Here is an 18223-nt window from a genome sequence, read left to right as displayed (position 1 = left end):
CAGGTTTTGCAATTCCTGCGGTGGCAGGGGAAGGTGCCAGGATGGGAGGGTGGGTTGTAGGGGGGCGTGGACCTGACCAGGTAGTCACGGAGGGAACGGTCTTTGCGGAAGGCGGAAAGGGGTGGGGAGGGAAATATATCCCTGGTGGTGGGCTCTTTGGATATGGTGGGACTGTTTAAAGAGGGATGAGTAGATTTGGCCTGTCCGCTTATATGATGATAGACAACTTTATTGAAACATGCAGAATTCTTAGGGGACTTGATAGGGTAGGTGCATAAAAGTTGTTACCCCTTGTGAGAATGTCAGGGACCAGAGGGCATAATCTCAGAGTAAATGGTGACACCTTTAAGACAGAGACAAGGAGGAATTTCTTTTCTCAGACGGTAGTGAATCTCTTTACCACAAAGGGCAGTTGGCACTGGTTCACTATGTATATTCACAGCTGAGATAGACAGATTTTTTAATCAGTAAGAGAATCAATGGTTCGAGGGAAAAGGCAATAAAGTGGATTTGTGGATTATAAAATCAGCATAACCTCATACTTATGGCTTGATGGGCTGAATGGACCACTTTGGCTCCTGTGGCTTATGCATTCCAGGTACTTGCTGTGTGTAAAAGGTTTATCTCTCTTCACATTTGTTTCTTTTGCAAAACTCTTTTAAAACTGCACCTGTACCAGTTACAATTGGCAAGAGCTATCCCCATCCATTCTGTTCGGAAGCCTCATGATTTAATTCCTGCTATTTAATCTTGTTTTAGCTTCTACTCTTCCAAGAAAATTGATCCAACATTCCCAATCTTTCCTCATAACTGAAGTGTTGCACCCTTGGAACCATTCTTGTAAATCTCTTTTGCACTCTCTCCAATGCATTCACATCATTCCTAGAACTCAGAGCTGTACACAGTACTTCAGCTGAAGTCTAACCAGTATGTTATATAAGTTCAACATAACCTCCGTCTCTTCTGTGCCCCTATTTATGAACCCTAGAATACTGTATGCTTTATTAACTATTCTCTCTACTTGTTCTGCCATCTTTAATGATTTATGCACACATAAACCTTGGTCTCCCTCCTGCACACCATTTAGAATAGTACCTTTCATTTTATATGGTCTCTAAAAGATTTTTATACCAAAGTGAATCACCTCACATTTCTTGTATTGGAATTCATCTGCCACCTGTCTGAGCTCTCTATTCTACCCTATCCTCTGCAGTTTATATCTTCTGTAGTTTATAGTTCTCCCAAGTTCTGAGTTATCCGCAAGCTTTGAAATTGTCCCCTGCACTGTAAGTTCTAAGTCATTTATACATATCAGAAAAAGCAAGGACTTCAACACTGACCCTGGGAAGGCCATTGCAAGCCTTCTTTCAACCTGAAAAATACACATGAACCGTTATTCTCTGTTTCCTTTCCCTCAGCCAATTTTGTATCCATGTTGCTACTGTGCCTTTTGTTTCATGACCTATAACTTACCTGACAAGTCTATTGTGTGATACCATATCAAATGCCTTTTGGAAGTTCATGCTCACCAAATGAACAGCCTTCCCCTCTCACCCCTTCTCTTTAAAAAGCTCCAGATGGCAGTTAGATCATTTTTCCTTAATAAATCCACACAGACTCTTGTGAATTGATCCATATTTTTCCAGATGACTACTAATTGTCTGCATAACGATTATTTATAGAAGTTTTCCCACCACTGAAGTTAAACTAACTGGTCTGTAATTGCCAGATCGATCTTTATAAATGCTTTTGAATAAAGCTGTAACATTTGTAATTCTGCAATCCTCCAGCACCAAGATAGTTACCAGTACATTTGCACTTCCACACTCAGTTCATTTAATATAATTAGGTCCATCTTATTTTGTTCCTATGTAGTAACAACTTTACATACCATAGCTTATCCAATACCTTACCCTCATCAACTTTAAACCCTTGTAGTCTCTTCCTTCGTCACCATGGCCCTGGCAGCATCTGCCTCACACATAAAGACACATGCAAATTATTCACTTGACTCTTTGCCAGACGTTTTGCTCCAATTTATAAATCTCCTTTTCAATCCCCAATTGGCCCTACTCCTCCTTTTACTCCTCTTTTACCTTGATATATTCACAAAAAACTTGTATCATAATCCCTCTTTGCTTGTATTTCCTTTGTCACCTCCTTTCTGAAACTTCAGTCTTCAGCTTGGTTGTCAATTGTATTCACTATTTGTGATTTGGAGGTGCCGGTGTTGGACTGGGGTGGACAAAATCAGAAATCACACGACATCAGGCTTTAGTCCAACAGGTTTGTTTGAAATTACAAGCTTTTAGAGCGTAGCCCCTTTGTCATGTGTAGTGAGAGGGAAGCACACAGACACAGAATTTAAGGGGAATTAAGGGCAGAGAGATCAACAAATCATACAACTGGTGTGAGTGGAGTGTCAAATAAAAAGTCTCTGCAGGTGACCAAGAGTGTCAGACAGTGTGATTAAAGTAGGAGAAAGCGAGGTCTGCAGATGCTGAAGATCAGAGTCAAAGAGTGTAGTGCTGGAAAAGCACAGCCAGTCAGGCAGCATCCAAGGAGCAGGAGAATCGACGTTTCAGGCATAAGCCCTGATGAAGAGCTTGTACCCAAAACATTGATTCTCCTGCTCCTTGGATGCTGCCTGACCAGCTGTGCCTTTCCAGCATCACACTCTTCGAGTGTGTGTAAAGTGTTAACAGCTAATCAACAAGCAAAGGGATGGCCTATAATCTGATTAAATGAGACAGAGAGATAATTACAGAAATTTAAAAATAAGGTGGTGCTGGCAACAAACCAAATGATTAGAATAACATGAAACAAAAACAGAAGCCGCTGGAACAGCCCAGCAGGTGCATCAGCATCTGTGAAGAAAAACTGGAGGAAGGGTCACCAAAACTGAAACATTAACTCAGACGTTTCTTCACAGATGCCACCAGACCCACTATGCCCCCAGCAACCCCTGCCCCTGCTGCTGATTTACAGCATCCGCAGTTTTTTCAGCTTTTATTTGACTAGAATAACAAGATAGGTACACGAGTTGCATTCCGAGGGTCTAACCAAAGTAATACGCTTTCCAAAACTAATTAAGGTAGCAAGATCATAACCAGTCATCAAGGTGATGGTGTCAAAAGAGGAGAGTAAGAAAGACTTTACGGATATAGGAGTGTGATGGGGGTCACAGGTAGCATGATATTAACCTAAGATCACGGTTGAGGCAGCCATCATGGGTGCAGAACTTGGCTGTCAGGTTCTGCTGGGTGATTCTACATTGTCTGCTACTGCTACCAGATTACAAATCACCTGACATCCAGAGCTCCTGTCTGCTGCAGTGAGGAAGGTGAGGCACGATTGGCTCTCACAGTTCTCTTCAAACAAAATAATAGGAAAATGTCCCTTTTTAGATTAATTAACAGTTATGAAATCCATAAGGTATAGGAACAGAATTAAGCCATTCAGCCCATCGAGTCTGCTCTGCTTTTCGATCGTGACTGATATGTTCCTCACCTCCATTTTCCTGCCTCCTCCCCATATCCCTTCAACTTATTCCTATTCCTAATTAAAAATATGTCTAACTCTACCTTAAATTTACTCACTGTTCCAGCATCCACCGTGCTTTGTAGCAAATTCCACAGATTCACAACCCTTTGGGAGAAGTAGTTTCTCCTCAACACTGCTTAAAATTTGCTATCCCTTCTCCTAAGACTATGACCTCTTGTCCTAGAATGCCCCACAAGAGGAAGCATCTGCTCTTCGTCTATTTTATCCATACCTTTTACCATCTTGAATACCTCAATTTGATCTCCCCTCATTTTTCTACATTGCAAAGGGTATAAGCCTAAACTGTTCAATTTCTCTTCATATCACAAACCCCTCAGCATTGGAATCAATCGAGTGAACCTCCTCTGAACTATCTCCAATGCTATTACATCTTTCCTCAAATAAGGAGACCAAACTGTGCACAATACACCAGGTGTGGTCTAACCAATGCCCTGCATAGTTGCAACAATACTTCCTTACCTTTATATTCTATTCCTTCAGCTATAAAAGCCAACATTCCATTCATTTTCTTTATTATCTGCTGTAAGGACATACTAGTTTTCTGTGACTCATGAAGGAGGACACCCAGATCCCTCTGCACTAGAGCACCCCGAAGTTTCTCCCCATTTAGATAATAGGTTACCTTCCCATTTTATCAATCCAAATGCATGACCTCGTACTTATCCACGTTAAACTCCATCTGCCACATTTTGGCCCACTCTCCTAATCTATCTATATCCATTTGTAAGGTTCTTATTTCCTCATTGCAATTTACTGTCCTGCATATTTTTGTGTCATCCACAAATCTAGCTATTGAGCCTTCTATCCCTGTTTTTCAAGTCAATAATGTAGATTGTAAATAGCTGGGGTCCAAGGACCAAACCCTGTGGCACCCCACTAGTTACATCTTGCCATCCAGAAAAAAACATTTATCCCAACTCGCTGTGTATGTCTTTGAAATGTATACTTTCTAAGAATAATTTGTTTATCAACAATAGAAACTAACACTAATATGTATTAACATCTTACTGATGACTAACATGCTATTTGCTAGACATGTTGGAATAAATGATAAAATGTTTATTATTCCAGATAAAAAATGTACCATGAGACAACTACATGTCATGGGGTGGCAGAGTGGCTCAGTGGTTAGCACTGCTGCCTCACCGCGCCAAGGACACAGGTTCAAATCCAGCCTTGGGCAACTGTCTGTGTGGAGCTTGCACATTCTCCCCATGTCTATGTTGGTTACTTCTGGGTGCTCCGGTTTCCTCCTGCAGACATTAGTCAGAGGGAAATGGATCTGGGTGGGTTACTCTTCAAAGGGCTGGTGTGGACTGGTTGGGCTGAAGGGCCTATTTCCACACTGTAGGAAATCTAATCTTCTACATCAAGTGAGAAAATCAACTTAATGGCAAAACTTGTTACTTGTGCCTTGGCATATTTATACAGGGTAGGTCAACCTAAGTGTGTAAAGGAGACTCAAGCATGGTACATGTAAATACTGAAATTAATTTTACCAGTTGATGCAGCTGGCAAGCTGTTTCATTTTGCAACAAAGACTGAAATTTAGCAGCACTGTCTCCAATTTTCTAACAGCTCATTTTAATTGGCAGAACATACCCACATTTCTCTCCAACAGCAGCACAGATTTGTAAATTATGCTCTCAGCCCTGAAGGCTTAGAAAAGAAGCAAAAAAAAATCATCTGGACCATCAGTATGAAGATTTCAGGCTGCCAAGTTCAGCCTGCACATTAGCACTGCGGTGTGATTCTGCCAAAATGTGTCATTCCTTATACACTGCGAGATGATCTCCCCTAGGCTGTACCATGGAATGTCACTTGTTGAGGTCTATTTCTTTTAGGAAGCATCATGTTTATATCATGGCACAAGCTCCCATGTGAATTTTATATTTACTTGTGACATCCTGCCTTTTCAGGAAATTGGATATTAATGGCTACAAAAGCTTTTGATCATTTTATACCATTGACACAATGTGCAAGGATAACAATGTGGTGAACTTTGTCAACTTCTGAAATTTACCTTTTGCTCAATTGACTTTGAATCTCATTGATGTGTTTGAGTTTATGCACCTTCTCATCACTTCCCTCACTGACAATGTTGTGGTATTGCTAAGCTCAAAATAAGTCCATAAGAAATAGGAACAAAGAGGAGGCCATTCCGCCTCTTGAGCCTGGTCCCCCATTCAATAGGATCATGGCTATTCTGACATTCCTCACTTCCACTTTCCATCCCTTTTCTCAAAACGTTTGATTCCCCAATTGATCAAGCGTCTATCTATCTCAGCTTTACAAGTACACAAGGACTCTACCCCCACAGTTCTCTGTAGCAATGAATTCCAAAGACTCTTAATCCCCTGAGAGGAGAACTTTCTCTCCTCATCTCAATCTCAAATTGGTGTCTCTTTATGCTGAGAATATGCCCTCTGGTCCTGGACTCTCCCACGAGTAAAAACATCCTCTCAGCATTAACCCTGCCTTAAGAATCCTAAATGTGGCAATGACATCACCTCTCATTCTTCTAAATTCCAGTGATTAGCGTGCCAACCTGTTTAATCTTAGTTCATAAGAGAAGCCCTCCATACTGAGGATCATCCTAGTGAACCTTTTCCAAACTTCCTCGATGAAATAATATCTTTCCTTAAATAAGGGGACTAAAACTATTCACAGCACTCCAGCTGTGATCTCAACAGAAACTTGTACAGCTGCAGTACGTCTTTCTTATTCTTGTACACTAACCCCCTTGAAATAAGAGTCCACGCCATTAGCCTTCCTGATTAACTGCAGCATCATTATGCTAGTTTTCTGTGTTTTGTGCACAAAAGTACTCCAAATTCCCTTTTCGTTATAGCGTTCTGCAGTCTTTCTCAATTTAAATAATATTGTTCATTTGTCATCCCTTCACATTTTCTCACATTATACTCTATTTGCCAATGTTTTTGCCCACTTTATGAACCTGTCAGTACCTCTCTGTCAGCTGTTTGTATCCCTATCACAACCTAATTTTGTGCTATGTACAAATTTGGCAAATAAAATACATTTACTTATTTCCTTCTTTCAAGTCTGGTTGAGAATTTCTCAAACAACTCTAATAAATAAGTCAGATATGAGTTCCCTTTCATGAAGCCATTTTGACTCTTTGATTAGATTATGATTTTCCAAATTTTCTGTTATTATTTCCTTAATAATTGATTCCAATAGTTTTTCAATAATAGATGTTAGATTAACTGATTTATAATTATTCACTTTTTGCCTCCCTTTCTTTTTCAATATGGGTGACACATTGGCAGTTTTCTAATGCTCTGGTATTTCTCCAGAACCCAAGGATTTTTCTGAAAATGAAAATGACAACTGATACAACCAATACAGTCTGAATGCCATTTAATAATGCTTCGAGGTTTCTCAACATCGTTCTCCTGACTTCTCTCTGTAATCCTTATTCATCAAAAACCTATCTTTCGCTGGCTTACAGATACAAGTTCCTGTGTTTCTGTGTGTCTGCATGCATGCGTTTGTTCATGTGTTTGTGTGTCTGTGTATTTGTGTGTATACATTTGTTCTTCTGTGTATTCGCCTCTGCGTTTTATCTGTTTAAGTCTATTAGTGTGTGAGTGTGTATGTCTCTGTATGCCTCTACATGTGTGCGGGTCCATCTCATTGCATGTGCTGTGAGTGTTAGTAAATTGGGGTGTTTACATATCTCTCCAGGTATTTCTGTGTCTGCATCTTTCTGCAATGAGACATTTGTTGTTTTGGGAAGGAAAGAAGTAGCAGAACAGACAGAGCGGTTAAAGTGAGTATTGCCCTCCACAGAACATTGCTTCTTACTCAGTTGGTAGGACATGGATATCACGGAATCTCCATACGATTCACACGGTCCTCTCTGGCTCATGCTACAGTGCTGCCAACATGGCGGGGAGAGGGGGGAAAGGGAACCGATATCGGACATGCCACCACCCGGCTTGGCCCTTTCTGTCTTGTTCCAGGCTGTTTATCCTGGAATGGGAGAAAGGGAAGCAGGGAATGAGCTGTACGTACTGTTGTAGGTGGTGGTGGGGGAGAGGGTTGCTGAATGGTGAGGTGTCAAAAGGGAGTCAGTCTACAGTGCAGAATCCATAAGGTGTTATTGGTGTGGGGGTATTGCATAGGCGACAGACAAAATGATGAAAGGAAGGTGTTGAATTCTAACATGTTATGATCACTGCTTCCCAGGGGATCATTTACTCTAACACCATTCATTAGTCTGCCTCCTTACCCATATTATGGACCAGACCAATCCCTCTTAAAAATATTCAGAAGATAGTCTAGTGATTATTTTACCTTTCATTATTTTAAAGGTAAGTGTAATGTGTTATGTTCTGGATGCAATTCTATTGGTCAAACTACCATGTTTGAAACAAAACATACTTTATTCATTCACAATAATTAAAATCAGACAAAATAAAAGGAAAAGAAAAGAATTGGCTTAACTGTAACTATATTGAAATGCTTAACAAAGTAATATATATTTACCACTACCAATTAACTGTTCTAAGAGATCAAGGTCTCCTTCTCAATCTTGGAATATTTCTGTTGATGATTATTTAATTTTTCTGGAAAAATACCAGTAGGTTTCTCTATCTTCTCATCATCTTTTTGCAAGAGCATAGCACTGGCACCCACATCACTTGCATCGATAGCCACCTTGAATGGCTTTGCATAATTAGATGTGCCTAACACTGGGGCATTGGTTAACACAGCTTTCAAGCTGTCAACTGCCTTCTCACATGCCTCCTTCCACTGAAATTTTCTGCACATCTTAAACACATCAGTCAGTGGAGCAACCACATTGCTAAAAGATGGTATGGACTTCCTATAAAAACCACAGTACCAGGAATTGTAGTACTTCCCTTTTTGTCTATGGTATGGGAAGCTCTCCAATAATCTTTGTTTTAACATCCTGTGGGGCCATTTGCCCATTTCCAATAGCCAAAATTGTCTTTGATCTTTCAGATAAAGGTACCTGCCTGTATCCTCTGAGTAAGACGAGTTTAGAAGTATAAGTTGTTGTCCTACTTTCTCAATACAGTCCTCCAAATGAGGAATAAGATATGAATCAGATTTTGTCACTGCATTTACTTTGTAATAGCCCATGCATAATTGTTGGGTACTATCTGGTTTTGCACCATTACAATGTGTGAGCTGCATTTACTGCAATTGACTTTGATTATATTGTCTTTGACCATGTGTTCAATCTCCTTTTGAACCTGTGCCAACTTTAGACAATTGAGTCTATAAGGATGTTGCTTAATTGGAACAGCGTTTCCTATATCTACATCATGTGTACTTAGATTATTACTTCCCATCTTATTCCCACATAGCTCCCCGTGTGATTGTAATCACCCTTTCAGGTCATTTTGATTTTCCACTGGAAGGTAAGCCAATAACTTATTACAATTTTTGAGAACTTCCTCATTGTCTAATTTAGTTTAAGGAAATCCATTTCAGAATCCTCTGAATTTGGCTGTTCACTCTGTGTTAAAACCAGTGACACATTCTCCTTTTGCTTTCCTTCACTATCAAAACACCTTTTGAGTATATTCACATGACACTCACAATTAGATTTCTTTCTGTTTGATGTTCTTATCAAATAATACACCTCATTCAATTTCCTTTTGATTTGAGAAGGCCACTAAACCTAAACACCAACGCTATAGCTCCATTGGCAAAATTGCGAATTTTCAATTTCTCTGCTTCCTGTTTTAATACATGCTGTGCTATTTTTAAATGCTGTCTAGCCAACTTGCCCGCTCTATTTAATCCTTCCCTAAAATTTGACACATAGTGAAAACATGTAGTCAGAGAGTCATAGAATCAAAAAGCATGAAAACAGACCCTTCGGTCCAACCAGTCCATGCCAAATTAAAATATGATCCCAAATTAACCTGCCTGCCCTTGGCCTATATCCCTCCAAACTTCCTTTATGCATGAACTTATCCAAATGTCTTAAAAGTTGTGACAGTACCTGCATCCACCACTTCCCCTGAAAATTCATCCCACAGACAAACTGTATGTAAAAACTTGCCCCTCATGTCTTTAAAAATCTTTCTGCTCTCATCTTAAAAATTTGCACCCTCGTCTTAAAATCCGTCAACCTACAGAAAAGGGACTTGCCATTCACTTCATCTGTACCCCTCATGATTTTATAAACTTCTATAAGGTCACCTCTCAACCTCCTACTCTCCAGTCCCAGCCTATCCAGCCTCTCTTTATAACTCAAATCCTCCAAATCTGGCACCATCCTCATAAATCTCCTCTGAACCTTCTCCAGCTTTATAATGTCCTTCCTATAAGAAGCCAAACAGAACTGGACACAGTACTCCAGAAGAAGCCTCAGCCACATCCTCTATAACTTCAACATAATGTCTCAACTCCGATATTCAAAGGTCTGAGCAATGAAAACAAGCGTGCTAAATGCTTTCATAGCCACCCTATCTATATGTGATACAGGTTTCAAAGAAATATGCACCTGAACGTCTAGATCTCTCTGTTCTATAACACTATCTAAGGCCCTGCCTTTAATTATGTAAGTCCTGCCCTTGTTTATTATACCAAAACACAATACCTTGCGATTATCCAAATTAAACTCCATTTGCCACTCTTCAGCTCTTTAACCCAATTGATCAAGAACTTCTTGTAATTTTAGAAAACCTTCTCCACTGTCCACCACACCACCAATCGTGGTGTCTTCCACAAACTTACTAATCGTGCCTTCTGTGTTCTCATACAAATCATTTATATACATGACAAACAAAAGTGGACTCAGCACCAATCCATGTGGAACACCGCTGGGCACAGGACTCCAGTCCAAAAACAAGTTCCACCATCACTCTGTCTCCTGCCATTAAGACAATTTTGTATCCAATTGGCAAGCACACCCTGAATCCCATGCAATCTAACTTTACTAAATAGTTGACTTTATTTAGAACTTTGTCAAAGGCTTTACTGAAATCCAAATAAACAATGTCCACCCGTCTGCCCTTACCAATCTTCTTGGTTACTTCCTCAAAGTAAACCTCAATCAAGTTTGTGAGATTTCAACCATGTTGACTAACCCTAACTATGGTAAAAACAATGACTGCAGATGCTGGAAACCAGATTTTGGATTAGTGGTGCTGGAAGAGCACAGCAGTTCAGGCAGCATCCAAGGAGCAGCAAAATCGACATTTCGGGCAAAAGCCCTTCATCAGGAATAAAGGCAGAGAGCCTGAAGCATGGAGAGATTAGCTAGAGGAGGGTGGGGAGAAAGTAGCATGGAGTACAATAGGTGAGTGGGGGAGGGGATGAAGGTGATAGGTCAGGGAGGAGAGGGTGGTGTGGATAGGTGGAAAAGAAGATAGGCAGGTAGGACAAGTCATGGGGACAGTGCTGAGCTGGAAGTTTGGAACTAGGGTGAGGTGGAGGAAGGGGAAATGAGGAAACTGTTGAAGTCCACATTGATGCCCTGGGATTGAAATGTTCTGAGGCGGAAGATGAGGCATTCTTCCTCCAGGCGTCTGGTGGTGAGGGAGTGGCGGTGAAGGAGGCCCAGGACCTCCATGTCTTCGGCAGAGTGGGAGGGGGAGTTGAAATGTTGGGCCACAGGGCGGTGTGGTTGATTGGTGGGGGTGTCCCGAGATGTTCCCTAAAGCGCTCTGCTAGAAGGTGTCCAGTCTCCCCAATGTAGAGGAGACCGCATCGGGAGCAACGGATGCAATAAATGATATTAGTGGATGTGCAGGTAAAACTTTGATGGATGTGGAAGGCTCCTTTAGGGCCTTGGATGGAGGTGAGGGAGGAGGTGTGGGCGCAGGTTTTGCAGTTCCTGCGGTGGCAGGGGAAGGTAACCCTAAATATTCCTTGCCTCTCCAAATGAATAGAAATCCTATTTTTCAGAATCACTTCCAACAATGTACCCACCACCAAATTCAGACTCAGAGGTCTATAGTTCCCAGACTTCTCCTTACATCTCTTCTTAAACAATGGGATGAACATTAACCACATTCCAGTCATCCAGCACTTCACTGATAGTTATAGATGGTACAAATATTTTTGCAAAGGGCCCACAATTTCATTCCTAACTTCCCATAAAGTCCTGGGATAAACTAAATCAGATCCCAGTGATTTAACCATCTTTATGTTTTCTAAGACCTCCAGCAATTCCTCTCCTATAATGTGGACTGTTTTCATAAACATCAATATTTATTTTCCTGAGTTCTCTAGTCTCTATATCGTTCTGCAGAGAACTCTGATTGACCAATTTCTCATTAATTAATTTCAGTGGTCCTCTCACATCATGCCCAAAAACTAGTTCAAATAGATTGAATTTAGTTGATGCATTAGGTCCCTCCCTAATTGTAAAAAGTACAAAGGAATTACCTTGTCCCAATCCTCTGGATAGTCTTGACTATATGCCCTCAACATAGTCTTTAAAGTTTGATGCCACTGCTCTAACGCTCCCTGTTATTCTGGATGATCTGTAGTGGATTGAATTGTTTTTTTCCTAAGATATCCATAACTTCCTTGAATAACATTGATACAAAATTTGACCCTTAATCCGATTGTATTTCTGTGGGTAGTCCATATCAGGTAAAATAATTGAGTAACTTTTCTACACTCCTTTCAGATTTGATACGACATAATGGAATAGCCTCTGGAAATCTAGTAGACACATCCAATATTGTCAACAAACACTGTTTCCCACTCTTTGTTGTAGGTAGGGGTCCTTGTAAAATGTTCCTCAAATACAGAAATTAATGGTGCTGGTTTCTTCACTGCCTGAGTTTTTCCAATTATCTGACACAAAGACATGTCTGGTAAAATTCAACCACATCCTTATGCAGTCCAGGCCAATAAAAATGTTTTTGTATTTTAGCTTGAATTTTCCTTACTCCCTAATGATCTCCAACTGGTAATTCATCTGCTAACTGCAACATCTCCTTTCTTCATCCTACCTGTAATACAACTTGATGAACTTCTGCCCATTTCTCAAGTGCCTGAATATGCGAGGGCCTCCATTTCCTCATCAAGACATAATTTTTAAGATAATTATCTGGATTACTCCCAGTGCTATGAGCTAGTGAGGGCAGGAATAGGAGGATAGAGCAGATGAATGCATGGCTGAGGATTGCTCTCCATCACTGTCCTCATTGTTACTCCTACTTTTCTGCTCTATCTCCACCATTTTAAGTCGACTTTGAGTTTTCAGTTCCAACCAAGTTCAAAAAGTCTCCCTTTCTCCCTTTCTTTTATTAGAGTTTTCCTTTCCTTTTCTTTTTCCTTGCTTTTTATCACAATTCAAACTATTTCATTTCCTTTCTCCCTTTTTTTTCAAGCCGCTTCATTTTTAATTGAGCTTTAGCCATTTCCAAAATTTCCAAAGGTATTCCTGGCAACTGTAAATATTTTATTACTGCCACAATTATTTTCCCTTTCCCTATGGACACAGGAAACTCCAATTCCAGCTTGTTTGCCAATTCCAAAAGCTTTGCTTTACTCGCTTTCTGCAAAATTCCTGACATGACTTCTTCCACCCTTAGAAGGCTCTTAGTGACTGAAAGTCACTTTATTACACAAAGTACAACCTGTTTAAACCACCAAAATACAACACCTGCAATCAAAAATCACCAACGCTCACTGCCTTTGAGTTCAATAATCCTAAAAGCAATCCCAGAATTAGAGATTTTTAACCCAACAAGAGCATACAACTTGTTATGGACCAGACAAAAGCCCCTAAAAATATATTTAGGAGATAGCCTAGACCCTAACTTTTCCTTTTTTTTCAAAAGGCAAGTACCAGGCATTGCATTCCAGATGCAATTCAATTGTTCAACTACCAGTCTTGAAGAAAAATATAATTTATTCATAGACTATAGTCAAAATACAACAAAAGAAAGAATTGGAATAACAACTTTTTTGGAAAATTGATCAGAATAATAGATTACTTAACTATTAAACAGTAACTGATCCAATGTAGTAAAATCCCATAAATGCACCTTTGGCAAAGGTAAATTCATTAAAATAGATTGTGTCACATGTAATTCTCAACACAAGGAAAAACAACAAGAGAAAGAGAAAACTCTGAGAGACAGAGTAGCAGGGAGAGATTTACTGCAGCTTCCAAACCCAGCTTCAAGACCCCAGCAACTGTTGCTGAAAAACTAAAACTAAAAATCCTGGTTCAGTGGGAGCTTGACCCCACCCAAACAGCCTGCTTTTATTGTTCTAACTTTTTTAAAAAACTTAAAGGCTTCACAAGCTTTTTCTTTATTGTATTCAAATAGACAGCTTTAAAGTCTTAAAACCTTGCTTCAAAAAAAAACACCAGGATAAAATGTACCTCCAAATGCCAAAGTATCACAACTGCTTCTTATTTTTGGCTTGCCAGGCAATTTCAAAAGACAGTTAAAAGTCAACCCCATTGCTGTGGATCTGGAGTCACATAGAGATCATACTGGATAAACACAGAAGACTTCCTTCCCTAAAAGACATCACTGAAACAGATAAGTGTTTCCCACAATCGATGGTAGTTTCATAGTCACCCTTTCTGGGACTAACTTTCAATTCCAGATGTATTAATTGAATTTTAATCCCATTAGCTTCTGTGGTAAGACCTGAACCCGTGTCCCTAGAGCATAACCTTGCTTTCTGGATTACTAATTTACTGGCATTATCACTGTCTCTCTCTTCCCTAATGAACATGGTTCAGTCCTCTTTGTTTTTATGTTAAAAAGGAAACTAGAACACAACAGGGAAGCATGACAGAACAGCCGGTGGTATTATACCATTCATTTAATGTCAATGTTGATGACTTGAGATGAACAATATTAGGATTATTGCAATTAGGACAAATACAGAACAACTGGTCTGACCTACATTAACTCATATTCTATCATTTATGGAATATAGCTATTCATGTACACTGATTGCACATAATAATGCAGATAATGACAATACAAGATTCAAATGGGTAATAATAATTGTGTACTCATTACATCCCATCTGCTCTTTTTGCAGAAAAAGGTGTATATGAACACCATAAAATACAATCTACAATCACACCAGTTGAAAAATTTACATGTTATGACAGATTATGATTATGATGATGAAAGGTTGAGTACCAACAGGCAAAACGTCTCATAATGACGATTGGCAAAATACCTCAAATTGAAATATTCATATTGTGTCCATTGAATTGTATAGAGGACAAAGTTTTTAGAAGACTTGCTTTCAAAGGGAGGTTGCTACAGATATATATACCATATTGTTGTTACTTCCCTCTCTGCACATTGCACTGAATTGAATGCTGGTCCAGTGACACCACCAGTGCACATTGAATCCCCATCTTCAGTGCCAACACATAAGGGGGAACAGTGAACTGGACTGTTGATAGTTTCTGGGCCATTACATAGCTCTGCACAAACAATAGTAGATACTGGCTTACAAATCAAGAATCGTTTCGCATATCTCAATACTGAGTCAAGCTCATCAAAGATAAAGTGAAATTTGCCATAGTCTCAGGGGACTATAGGCTGCTCTCTCAAAGAGAAAGATGATTGGCGGTGCGTTTAACTGGAGGGTCACCACGACTCGGGTAAGTGGCAGGGTTGAGAAGGTGGGGCTTTCATGGTGATCTCATCAAGGTTTATGTGCAAATAGGTAGCTCCTGCAGCTAGCTTTTTAGATATGTATCCATTCATCTCTAAGCTTCCTACAAGCAGAAAAACATACAACAGTAGAGATAATAATACTATAAATAATAATAGAAATGTATAAACCACAAGAAACAACACAACAAGATGGTACAATTCAACACACTGCTAAGCACAAGGGATAAAAATCATTCACTTTCACTATATTCATACGGTTTGCGATGTTTTTAAATGTGCAATGTGCAGAAAAGAAAGCATCTGATGTTCAAAAGATAATTAAATGGCTGACTCTTTGTACATCGCTGTTGTTTGCTTGAAAGGGCATCTGGCATGAATTTTGAAAAGGTAACTTTCTTCACTGTCTGCAGTGCATTCACAATGAATGCTTTCCCTGTTGTTGTTTGTGGACAATGTGGGATAGTGGAGAGTGTGAGTGACATGTGTCCTAAAAACCAATATCACCTTCTCCAATATATCACTTCCTCGTCTCCAGTAGTATAAGCACTAGCAACCATGACATATTTATACTCCAACAAAAAAAATCTCATTTTATATTATTCACTACTGAAGATGATAGTTTCCCTATATGTTTATTTCACCTATATCAAGTTGAACTCAAATAAAATACTTTAATTTTGGATGCTACAGTGATAGAATAAGCATAAGTTCTTCAACAAAGATCTCATTGATTTGTTAATTGGAAACAAAAGTATTCATTAGTCATTACGATTCTTCAATCAATTTTTGGAAGTTTGCAACTATCACTTCAGGGCTCAACATAGGTCAAGTCAGTTATTGATTTATGCCCCTTGCTGAGATATTTGTATCATTGATAGCCACAGATGAGGTGCTGGACGAGGGACCTAAGGGTTCAGGTACATAATTTTTTGAAATTTGCATCACACAAAAACAGGATGATTTAAAAAGGCATTTGGCATGCTTGCCTTCATTGCTCAGTCCTTTCAGCATAGGAATTGGGAAGTCATGTTGAGGTTGTACAGGGCATTGTGAGGACTGTTCTGGAATACTGTGTAGAGTTCTGGTCACCCAGTTATAGGAAGGATATCATTAAGCTGGAGAGGGTCGAGAAAGGACTTACCAGGATGTTGCCGGGTATGGAACAATTCACTGGAGCATAGGAGATTGAGATGCAACGTTATTTATAGAGGTTTATAAAATAATGAAGGGTATGGATAGAGTTAATGGTAGTTGTCTTTTCCTGAGGATGAGGGATTCCAAGACTAGAGGGCACATGTTTAAGGTGAGAAGAAAGAGATTTAAAAAAGACAAGAGGGGCAAATGTTTTACACATAAGGTGGTTTGCGTGTAAATGAACTTCCTCAGGAAATGGTAGGTAAAGTATAATGACAATTGTTGAAAGACATTTGGATAAGTGTATGAATAGGAAAGGTTTGGAGGGATATGGACCAGGAACAGGCAGGTGGGACTAGTTTAATGTAGGATTATGTTCAGCATGGACTGGTTGGACTGAAGGGTCTTTTTGCACGCTCTATGACTCTGTGACTCTAAGTGACAAAGAAGATTGATGAAGCCAGAATGGTGGACATTATCTATATGGACTTCAGCCAGGTGTTTGACAAGGTTCCGCATGGTAGGCTAGTTAGCAAGGTTAGATCAGTGAAATCCAGGGAAAGCTAGGTAATTGGATACAAAATTGGCTTGAGGGTAGGGAATTAGAGGTGTGTGACCAGCGGTGTGCCACAAGGATTGGTGTTTGGTCCACTGCTTTTTATCAAATGAAAAATTATTTGGATGTGAATATAAGAGGTATGGTTAATAAGTTTGCAGATATCACCAAAATTTGTGGTGTAGTGGACAGTGAAGAAGGTTTTCTCAGAGTACAATGGGACATCAATCAGATGGACCACTGGGCGAGAAGTGGCAGATAAGAGTTTAATTTAGATAAATGTAAGGTATTGTATTTTGGTAAGGCAAATCAGGGCAGGACTTACATAGTCAATGATAAGGCACTGTGGAGTATTGCTGAACAAACTGACCTGGGATGCAGGTGCATAGTTCTTTGAAAGTGAAGTCGCAGGTATACAGGGTGAGGAATTTTCCATTTGTATATAGGAGTTGGGACGTCATGTTCAGGCTGTATAGGACATTAATTTGGCCACCTTTAGAAAACTGCATTCAATTCTGGTCTCCCTGCTATAGAAAATATGTTTTTAAACTTGAAAGAGTTCAGAAAAGATTTACAAGGCTGTTGCCAGGATTGGAGGTTCTGAGCGATAGGGAGAGGTTGAATTGGCTGTGATTTTGTTCCCCAGCATGTCAGAAGCTGAGGGTTGACCTTATAGAGATTTATTTAATCATGAGGAGCATGGATAGGGGAGTCTAAAACTAGAGGGCATAGGTTTAAGGTGAGAGGGGAAAGATTTAAAAGGAACCTGAAGGGCAATTTTTACACATAGAGGGTGGTGAGATCTGGAATGAGCTGCCAGAGGAAGTGGTGGAGGAGAGTACAATTACAACATTTAAAAGGCATCTGAATGGGCACATGATTAGGAAGGGTTTAGAGGGATTTGGATCAAATGCTGGCAAATGGGACTAGATGTATTTAGGATATATGGTCAACATGAACAATTTGGACTGAAGAGTCTGTGCAAGGTTTGTGAAGGTTTGTAGCTCAGGTTGAGGTTTAGGGTGTAGGTTTGCTCGCTGAGCTGTAGGTTTGATATCCAGACGTTTCATTATCTGGCTCGGTAACATCATCAGTGGCAACCTCCAAGTGAAGCGAAGCTGTTGTCTCCTGCTTTCTATTTATATGTTTGTCCTGGATGGGGTTCCTGGGGTTTGTGGTGATGTCATTTCCTGTTCATTTTCTGAGGGGTTGATAGATGATATTGAGATCTATGTGCTTGTTTATGGCGTTGTGGTTGGAGCGCCAGGCCTCTAGGAATTCTCTGGCATGTCTTTGCTTAGCCTGTCCCAGGATAGATGTGTTGTCCCAGTTGAAATGGTGG

The sequence above is a fragment of the Chiloscyllium plagiosum genome, chromosome 12, assembly GCF_004010195.1.
Source record: "Chiloscyllium plagiosum isolate BGI_BamShark_2017 chromosome 12, ASM401019v2, whole genome shotgun sequence".
NCBI lineage: Eukaryota > Metazoa > Chordata > Chondrichthyes > Orectolobiformes > Hemiscylliidae > Chiloscyllium > Chiloscyllium plagiosum.
The sequence above is the reverse complement of the archived record's forward strand: the minus strand, read 5'-3'. Positions refer to the sequence as shown.